The sequence below is a fragment of the Notamacropus eugenii genome, chromosome 5 (genome assembly GCF_028372415.1).
Source record: "Notamacropus eugenii isolate mMacEug1 chromosome 5, mMacEug1.pri_v2, whole genome shotgun sequence".
Lineage (NCBI taxonomy): Eukaryota > Metazoa > Chordata > Mammalia > Diprotodontia > Macropodidae > Notamacropus > Notamacropus eugenii.
The window spans coordinates 310,432,145-310,443,282 of NC_092876.1; positions in this window are offsets into that span (position 1 = coordinate 310,432,145).

Genomic DNA, 11,138 nt, shown 5'->3' on the forward strand with positions numbered 1-11,138 from the left:
TATAGAGTGCTGGATTTGGAAACTGAAAGATCTGAGTTTAAATCTTGCCTTAGGCATTAACTGTATAATCCTGGGCAAGCCCCTAATTCTTTCTCAACCTCAGTTTCCTTATCTGTAAAATGGGGATAATAGTAACACCTATCTTATTTCTGTTGTGAGGATCAAATGATGTGTAAAGAGCTTTGCAAATTTCAAAGCACTATATAATGCTAAGACCCGATGTTCTTAGACAAACCACCCCTCTCTCCCTCTAGAGGCAAAGGGAAGGGCCTACCCCTTCCCCCTTCCACACGTCCCCTCAGGCTGAAAAGTGAACTTTTATAGCTTTTTCCTCTTCCTTCAGAGTTCTGCCTTTTAGCTCTTTCTCACTTGTATAAAAATGTGCTTAGGGGTATGCAGTGTGATTTGCCTGGGGCTCTGAAACCCCCCTCCCTTCTCCCCCACAGCCTTGAAGACACAGAACCAAATGTCACAGGAAGCCTTGGGCAAAAATTAAAAAAAAAATTATCCCAGTGCCAAGACCACAGGAGTGAAGATCCATCTCAAAGCCTTCCCTGGATTTTCAGCTACTGGTTAACGGTGGGAAAACAAGTCTGAATCTCAAGGCAATTGTGAGTGCCCTGGAGTTTCTTTTGATTTCAGTAAGACCAGGTAAGGCAGGAAAAATAGAGGTTTGCTAACAGGAAAGGAAATGGTCATTAATACATGCCTAATTTCTGCCTCCACAGTATCAGATACCACTAATTCATACCTTTGTGAATGAATGAATGAATAAATGAATGAATGGATGGATGAAAAGTTTCTACTAAGTGCTTACTATTTTCCAGGTACTATGCTATAAGATAACAAATGCAAAAGGGGAACTGCCCTGCCCTCAAATAGCTCACATTTTTAATGGGAGGGGAGGTGCAGGAGGAGAATATGCACATGGGAGTGTTGACCAGGGAAGTGAATTAGGGTAGTGTAGGGGAGGTTCAATAGAGTTGCCGGGTCGCTGCAGGGAGCCTAGTCTGCACCTGAAGTTCCCATGGAAATTTCCTGGGTCTCCAGAGATGTGGCAATTCTGCTGGGCTCCTCAGAGAAGATGAATTTCCTGACTGTTTAAGGCAGTGTGGTTACCTAGCATTTTAAGGATTGTCGTTGTGGGATGATGAGTGAACCCTGAATGGTCCTTTGGTGCCCTGCCCCCACTCCCTGACAGAAGCAGTGAGGCTGAGTGCTGCATCAATTAAAAGGACAGAGTTTTTGGCTGACCTTCCAGGAGGCATTTAAAGACTTTCAGAGAGGAGTGAGGAGTAGCTGACTCTTCTCAGCTCTGGCATTTTGCAACTTAGCCCTAATGAAGGAGGATGGGACTCAGTAAGCTTGTACTTGGGCTCCTGGATGCTTTCTCTCCTTTTGTATTTTTTTCCCCTTGGCTGAGTAAAAGAGTATTTATCCTGACATGGAGATGTTCAGGTTGGAAGGTGAACCTGTGCGTTTAAGAGGTCCAGAGGTTTGGGATATCAATAAGTGCCCCTGGCTGCTGGAATTGGAGAGGACGGTCACTGAGAAGGAGCCCAAACCTGGAAATTTTTCTAGCAGACATCTACCAGGGGTTCTTTTAGAGGCAACTGATGGCACAGTGGATAGGGCATTGCAGTCAGGAAGACCTGAGTTCAAATCCAAGCTCACTTACTAGCTTTGTGATTCTGGCTGAATCACTTAGCCTCCCTTTGTCTCAGTTTCCTCAACTATAAAATGGGGATAATAATACCTACCTTGCAGGGTGGTTGTGAGAATTGACTAAAATATTTGTAGAAAGCACTTGGCACGGTGCCTGGAACATAGCAAGTGCTATAGAAATGCTTATTCCCCACCTTTTTTCTCCTTTTTAGACAACGTAGAGAAGAAGAAAATGTAAACTGCCTAATCAGCAAATCCACAAACTGCTTTGCATTCTGATGAGATGTATCAACCACTTGAGAGAGTATAACTGTAGTTATTAAGTTACTGAATCCTATTTTGCCTTACTACCAGTGTTTTTGTTTTTCTCTTGTGTGTAGGAAATAAATACCTGTCCCATATCTGATTCATTGTTCACTGAGTCCATTATCACTCCCCCTACTGGGGAAACCCTAGACATGAACCTAAACATAAGCCATAGTCCCCAGGTGTCTAAGTACATAGTTGCCATGTGTCTAAGGTGAGGATTTAGTAAGTCAAACTAGGTGAGAAAAGGGAACTTTTCCATCCTCAACCCTGCTCCTTAGAGGCCAGGCTCCTCTGAAGCTGAATCCAGTCCAGACTTCATACCCCAGATCCAGAGCAGAGGGGCCCCTTAGGGAAAGGGAATGGGCATAGTGCTCCAGCCCCCTGGGTCCAACAGCAATTCCTCAAGGTTATAGGGGAAATGGAAGAAGGTGAATGGGAACAGATTTAGTGAAGATTTCTCAGGAATATGGAGTCTTCTCCCTGGAGTGGAGGAGACCTTGGGCTCAGGTTTCCATTCCTCCCCAGTCGGGTGATTTCCATATAAGGCTAAGTATTGCTTTAGGATCAGTGATTGGATATGACTCACTAACTCCTCAATGCCTAATTTGCATATGCACATGCAGTCTGTAGTCCTCACACAGGTCCACCTGATTTGCATAAGTTCTCAATGCCCAATTTGCATGAGTCGTCAATGCTTCATTTGCATATATTTTCAATGCCTAATTTGCATATAATGACTTGTATTTTCGTAGGCTTTGTAATGTCTAGGAGCAGGAAATCTGAACCAGGTTTCAAAAGGGATTGGTTAGATTTCGAGCCTAGAACGGTAAGACCTTGCTTCTCAGCCAATGAGAATAATGGTCAGTGGTGGGAGGGGGATTTTCTGCATCAGAGTCTTTATAAATGACCATTCTGCTTCTGTTAAGGCGCCTTCCTACTCCAGCTTTACTGGTGAAGGGACCGCCTGTTTCTAGGGAGAACTGAACAAAGGAGATTTTCTGTTTTTACCTTGAGACACCTCTGAGCAGTCAATTTGAGTAAGGGGGTTCGTGCTTTCCCCCCCCACACAAAGGGAAGGGAACAAATGTATATTTAGGGTTTGTTATGTGCTAAATGTAACTGTGTTCAATGCTTCATAATAACTGTGTGAGGTAGGGGCTATTATTATCCTCATTTTACAGTTGAGGAAACTGAGTTAGACAGTGACTTGCCCAGCTAGTGAATGTCTGAGGCTAAATTTAAAATCTGGGCTTCTTGACTTCAAACCCAGCACTCTGTTCACTGTGCTACCTAGTAGTGTTAATTTGATTACTATCTAATGCATAATGTGCTCTGGGTCCCAAACTTTCCATAAAGTTAAGTCCCAGGGAGTTTTTGGCTGTACCCCATTACCTCGGTATTATTTTTAAGCTGTAACATTTAATCAGTGTGATCATTCCCTCCCCTAAGTAGATAAAAATCCCTTTCTGCCTCAGTAGACTGCCTTCATGAGGCACCTTGGCCATAGAATGCATTACCTAGTGGCTAATCTTCCACTGCTCAACTTATTACTGAAATATCAGAATTCATTAGGCTGATCACTAGAGCCCTACCGTGAGACTTTCCAGACTGGTAGGTAGGACTTTGCCAGAACTTAGGATCATAAGACCATAAGGAAGGCAATTGGACCAATTTCCCTTATTTTATAAATGAGGAAATTGAAACCCAGAGAGGTTATGTAACAGATCCCTGATCACATAAATAGGAAGGGGCAGATCCAGGATTTGAATTCAGTGGTAGAGTTTTCAGGGATGTTGGTCCTTATCAGGCTTAGGAGAAGGATTTTAATGGAGGGAACTAACTAGTACAGAGTGTGAGCTCCTTGTAGGCAGGAACTGTTTTTTACCTTTCTTTGTATCCCCAGTTCTTAGCACAATGTTGGGCACTTAGTAGGTGCCTAATAAATACTTCTGCCCTCAATATAATTTTATTTGTTTTGTTCAATATTTCCCAATTACATGTAAAAATGTTTACCATTCTTTTTTTTAAATTTGAATTCCAAGTTCTTTCCCTCCTTCCTGCTCCTTCCCCCTCTTTAGGGAGGCAAGTAATTTGAAATAGATTATATATATGAAATCATATAGAATATATTTCCATATTAGCCATGTTGCAAAAGAAAACAGACAAAAAAGGAGAAAAATAAAGTTTAAAGAGGAATCTACATTCAGAGTCATCAGTTCTCTCTCTGGAGATAGAAAGTATTTTTCATTACGAGCCCTTTGGAATTGTCTTGGATCATTGTCTTGATCAAAGCAGCTAAATCTTTCACAGTTGATCATCCTTACATTATTGCTTTACTGTGTACAATGTTCTGCTGGTTCTGCTCACTTCACTTTGCATCAGTTCATACAAATCTTTCCAGGTTTTTCTGAAACCATCCTGCTCATCATTTCTTATAGCACAATAGTATTCCACTACATTTATATACTAAAACTTGTTCAACCATTCCCCAATTGATGAGCATCCCCTCAATCTCCAATTCTTTGCCACCGCAAAAAAAAATTGTAATAAATATTTTTGCACCAATAGGTCCTTTTCACTTTTCTTTGATCTCTGTGGGATACAGACCTAGCTGTGGTATTGCTAGGTCAGAGGGTATGCACAGTTTTATAACCTTTTGGGTGTAGTTCCAAATTGTTTTCTAGAAAAGTTGGACTAGTTCACAACTCTACCAACAGTGCATAAGTGTCTCAATTTTTCCACATTCCCTTCAGTATTTATTATTTTCTTTTTCTGTCCTGTTAGCTAATCTGATAGGTGTGAGGTAGTGCCTCAGAGTTGTTTTAATTTGTATTTCTCTAATCAGTAGTGATTGAGAGCATTTTTTCATGTGGCTCTTGGTAGCTTTGATTTCTTCTTCTGAAAACTGCCTGTTCATATCCTTTGACCTTTATAAATTGAAGAATAACAAATGCCTTTTGATTGTTTTATTATTATTATATGAAAAATTTGGGCAGTTTTATTGGCAGTGCCCAGCACATAATAAATGCTTGTTGACTGTATATGGTCTTTGGGTCACCAAAAATATTTGGACACAGAAGAAACAACCAACTTGCCCAATTATCACATTGATAAGTAAACAATTACTTGACTCACATTGTACCTTGAATACCTTTCTATTTCTCCTTTTGGGAATACATTGTTCATTGATTTCCTTATCAATCAAATTCAATTTAATAATTACATATTAAGTCTCTCCTATGTGGCAGGCATTGTGTTGGGCACTAGGAGTACAAATAAAATAAAAAACCCAGACCTGATCCCAAAGAACTTATATTTAATTGGGAAAAACAACATATATACCATCTTGAACCCAAAAGAGAATTTGTGGGGATGTATTATGGGGATGTGTTCCAAATGTGACAGACATTATCTTGGTCCCCACAGCCTGAAGGACAGGTCTGTTCCACTTTACCAGGGTGCCCTGATACCCTTAAAGGAATTTGGGGATATCTAGGCTTTCTTCTGTTGGCTCTAGCCCTATAGATGAGATGCGAGTTCCCCCAAGTGCAAGGGGATCCAGATATCCTAGCTTCATTGAACCATATAATAGTTGTATTAGCTCTACAGAGGAATATTTACTTCAAAGATGGAGCAAGATTAAACATACAAACATCTCATCCAATACCTGGGGGAGATAACATCCCCCTGCATCTCCTCATGGTGGGAGAGGGGGAGGGGGAAGGGATTAGGTTCACAGCTGAGCTCAGTTCCCATATAGCACAGTCCCAACAAGCTCCAAGTTCAAAGTTCACCTTCTGTTGGAGTCTGGGGTACCCTGGCTTCTCAGAGCTTGCCTACTGAGCTGGGTGGCTGCACATCCAAAGTCACCATGGCTCAAACTCCAGTAAGGAACCCATCACCTGTATCTGGAACCAAAAAGGATAAAGAAAATGAATTAAAAAGTAAATCCAAGCCCCAGCCCCACTCTTGGGGGCCACTGAGTAAAAGGGGGTTAGAGGGTAGGGTAGCCTTTCCCCCTACCCAGCTAATTCATGGTGCCCATCCTGGGGATGAGCATGAACATCACCCTCTCTGGATACTACTGGAAGAAAAAGAGAAAATGTGAAAATATTCCAGTCTATCAGTTTTAAAGACACAGCCTGTTCTGGCTATGCAGCCAATCAAAGGAGATACTCCTACCTATGTAATAGGGGAACACAGGATGTCTTCTCCTAGAAGCAGAATGCCTTCATGTTAGGTCATTTAGACATGTACAGAAAATCCCTTATGACACACGTAAGCACAAAAGATTTTTTTTTTTTTTGAGAAAGGATTCAATTATTAATTAATCTTTTTGGGAACCAAGAATAGCTTTATGTTGGAGGTGACCCTTGGACTGAGGCTTGAAGGAAGTGAGGGATTCCAAGAGTTGGAACTGAGAAGGGAGGACAGGCATCTAGGGTAGTTTGTACAGAGGGTTAGAGGTAGGAGACGGCTCATCAGGAGCTGGACTGGGGGGTGTACAGCAAGCAAACCAGTTTGGCTAGAATGTAGAGTATCTGGGAGGAGAAGATAATGTGCAATCAGCCTGGAAAGATAGGTTAGGGATAGATTATATTGGGCTTTAAATGTCAATTGGAGGAATTTATCCTAGAAGATGGGGCCTTGACCTAGGGTAGTTGGACCTTCAGGAGGGGTCTATGAACTTGGATAGGGAAAAAAAACCTCCACAGCATTATTTCTCTAACTCATAACTGAAATTTAGCATTTTCTCCGATTGTAAACGTAGGCAACATTCTTCTGTGAAGGGGTCTATAGACTTCCCCAGACTGCCAAAGGGGTCCATGACACAAAGAAGGCTAAGAATCCCTGACCTAGAGGCAATAGAAGCAGAAGTCAAGTAAGTACTCTGCAGGATTTTCTGGCTTCCTTTAAGTCTCAACTAGAATCCCATCTTCTACAGGATGCCGTTCCCAATCCCTCTTAATTCTAGTGCTTTCCATCTTTTAATTATTTCTTATTTATGGTATATAATCTTGCTTTCTATATATTTGTTTGCATATTATCTCCACCCATTAGATGGTAAGGTCCTCAGAGAAGCTTTTGCTATCTTAGCACAGTGCCTGGCACACAGTAGGTGCTTAATAAATGTTTATTGGTTGAATTAAGTTTGTTGTTGTCGTGTCATTTTCAGTCATGTCTGATTCTTCATGACCCCATTTGGGCTTTCTTGGCAAAGATACTGGAGTGGTTTGCCATTTCTTTCTCTAGTTCATTTGACAGATGAAGAAACTGAGGCAGGGTCACATAGGTAGTGTCTAAGGCCAGATTTGAACTTAGGAAGTTGACTTCAGGCTCTGCACTCTATCTCCTGTGCTACCCAGATGCCATTGATTGAAGTTAGTCTGTGTTAATGAGATTTTTTAAAAGTTTCTTCTGTCGTTCTGAGAAGGGCCAACCACCCTGGGGAAATTAGGATGAGAACGATAAAGTAAAAATAGAAGTGAGGCTTTGGGTTATGGGGAGCACCAGGGAACATCAGTCACTGGGGAGAATCTTAAATTCCTTCATGTTATAGTTGACTTTCAGTATCTCTTTAGGTCAGTGCCGCCATTGGTATCTTGTCCAAGATATACCTGGGAACACAGTTCTTAGGGCTGCCCAACTGAGGAGAAAATCATTTGCTCCATCTGAAACTATTTTCTTTGTCGATGTTGAGAGCAAGGGCTTGCATCAGCTGACTATGGTGTGTCTCTGACCCAGTAAGATACCAAAGGATTGGGCAGACTAAACAAGACAGTAACCTGGGCTTCCATTGATAAGTTCTAGGATCCAAGGTTAGAGATACTAAACTGGTGACATTCTGCCTTTCTTGCGTAATACTAAGACTTGAAAAGGATGAAAGCAGAAAGAACAGGGGAAGAAGGCTTGTACTTCAGAGCTATAGCTGGGCATCTACTACTCAATGCTAGCCTCATTGATTTAGAGCTGGAAGGGACTTCAGAGGTCACGTAGTCCAACTGCCTCATTTCATAGATGAGGAAACTGAGGTCCAGAGACATTAAATGACTGGTATAGACTCACACAGGTAACAAGTGTCAGAGCAGGGAACTGACCAATCCAGATCCGCCATATGCTCCACTTCACCATAGTATCCCTTATGCTCATGTTAACATTATTGGAAGTAGGAAATATTTTCCATGCAGAAAGTACAACCTTGGTTTTAACATTTGGGGATGAGAGTGTGGGGTGAAGATGAGGGAGGAATATGTGTAATATTTTCTTGAAAATGCTGCTGAAAGAAAGCAGATTGAATAATGCTCCTGAGCTTGGGGTGTCATTTTCCAAAACATTCATTTAAAAATTTTCAGTTTCAAATTCTCTCACTCTCTCCAGCCCCTCCCCTACACATTTAGAAAGCAAGTAATACAATACCTATTATACATGTGAAGTCATGCAAACTATATTTCCATATTAGCCTGATGTCATTTTCTTATTGTGTGTGTGTGTGTGTGTGTGTGTGTGTGTGTGTGTGTGTGTGTATGGACTAAATTAGCAATTAAGGTGGAAACTGCACAATCTTGGTTGATCTATTTGATCTCTCCACCAACATCTTTTTCCTGATCTATCTCTTCCCCTTTGCTCTCTTTCTTTTACTCTCTCCAGTCTATTCCCCATCTAGCCCTTCTTTTTCTTGATTTCTGATTCTTTCCAAATCTGTATGTTTCCTTTCTCTTAACCTCTCTACTGAACAAACTCTTTTGAGATAAAGGAGAGTCAACACTGGATTGGATTTCCCATATCCCATGGTCAATCACTTCAACCTTGCCTTCACTAGCAGTCTAGATCTCCTTGCTCTCTAGACTTGCTATCATGCCAGTTATGGCTGCTGAGCCAATCTCCAATACTGAGTCACCTATTTACCTTCTTTGATCCCAGGACTCAAAGCATTTCTGTAGAAAGTCATAGAACCAAAAATAGAACTTACTATAAATAGGTACTGTACAATTTTAATTGATACCTCCATATAGTTCATTGAATCTACCATCCATCTCCTGTTGATTTTCAAGCACACTCATTTTAATACTTATTCCAAATCTTCACCTTTTTCTCTATCATCCCCATTCCCTACTCTTTCCCTAGTTCTCATCAGTTGACACTGTACAGAGAAGAATAGAATCATTTGACCTGAACACCTTCATTTCCCTCTTCTCCACCTCAAATATTTTGGTATCTTCACCCTATGCTCATTTCCTTCCCTCTTGTTTTAGAAGAGTTGGTGTCCCCTCACATTGCTGCTTTCTACAGTGATCATACTATCTTTCTCCTTCCCTTTAGGAACCAAGAGCCAAGTGTCAGCCTCTACTTACATCACACTTCTTTATCCCTAATCACTGGCAGGTTTGCTCTTCATCACCTTCCTGAAGCTGCTCTCCAGAAAGCCATCAATGATCTCCTTCTGGCCAAATTCAGTAATCTTTTCTCAGTTTTTTCATTTCTCTCAAGCGTTGCTGTTACTGTCCACTCTCCTTTTCTTTGTCTCTATAGTACTATATAATACTATTTTTCTCTAACTACTTGTGACGTTCCTTCTGCCTCTTAGTCCTGGAAAGTTAGTACATCAATTCTTGGCCCCCTGATTTCTTATTCCTTTATGCTTTCCTTTGGACATCTCATTCACCCTCCATTCAATTGCCATTTCTATGGGGATGATGTCCCTTCTTACTTTGGAACTAGAAATGAACATATTGTCAACAACCCAATGGATATTTCCACTTGGATGTTCTTCCCTCATCTCAAACTCAACAGACCTAAACCAAACCCATCTCTGCCCCAAATAGGCTTCTTATCTTTTGCTGATGCCTTTATTTCTGTCAGTAACTATCATCCCTCAGTTATCTTGACTCTTTTCTTTCCTCCCCCCACCCCTATCCAGTATGTTGCCAAGTCCCTTCAATCCTTCCTTTGTAATGCCTCACCTCTATTTTTACCTTACCATTCCCACCCTAATTCCAAGCCTTTATCATTCACACCTGGATTGCTGCAAAAGCCTCCTAACCAGTCTCCCTGCCTCTAGTCTCCTCCCTCCAATCCATCCTACTCATCACCACCAGATAGCTTCCTTAGGTACTGGTCTTATGTCACTCTCCTAGAAACTTCCTAGGGCTTTCCATTGCCTTTTCCATAAAGTCCAAGCTCTTTAACCTGGCATTCAAGCTCTCCACAATTGGTCACAAGCTACCTGCCTTTTTTTCTCATTATTTCCCTTTAATAGTCTATTTTGGTTAACTTGTCTACCTATTGTCTCTAGAACACATTTTGCTCATTTTTGTCTCTAGAACACGCTTTGCTCATTTTTGCCTCCTGTCCTTTCTTAATGCTCTTCCTAACACTTGAAATTATCTTCTCCAGATCTGCCCATTCAAAAGGCTTTAAGAGTCAATCCAAATCTTCTAATTAGATTGTAAACTATTCAAAGGTAGGAACTATGTTATTTTTTTCTGTATCTCTTATCACACCTAGTAAACGCCTTGTGCCCACATAGTTGTATTATCTATTCAGTGTTCAAAAAATAGAATCATGGGATAGAATCTTTAAGGAAGATCCTAATTCTAAACTGTTGGAGCTTAAAGACTTCTAAAAGATCATTTAGTAGAACAAAGGTTCTTCTCCTTTTCTGTGTGTGGGTTGGACCCCTTTGGCAGGCTGGTGAAGCCTATGGATCCCTTCTCAGGATCCTGTCGTTAAATGCACAAATTAAAACCCACAGGATTACAAAGGACACCAAAATGTCTTTTTTTTTAAAAAAAAGTTATCAAAATATCTTTAGAAACAAGTTCACAAACCCCAAGTTAAGCTCTAGTCCTAATCTAGATCAACCCCTTTCTCTTATGTGTGGGAGATTTGCAGCCCAGAGACATAAACTGGGTTTCCCAGCATTTTATATAGCATGCATGCCCACAGTGTGTGGAATGCTGGATGATACAAGTGAAAGGGCTTTTTTTTTTTTTTAAATCTACATGTGTCTGCAGCATTATGATTCTACTATTTGGGTAACAAGATACAATATCATACTAAATGCCAAGCTCTGGGGTAGCCCAAAGTAGGGAATCAGGACCAGAGGGGGTGGGGTTGGTAGTCAGAGATGGTGCCACCTCTGCTGATAATCACTCCCCTTCTTC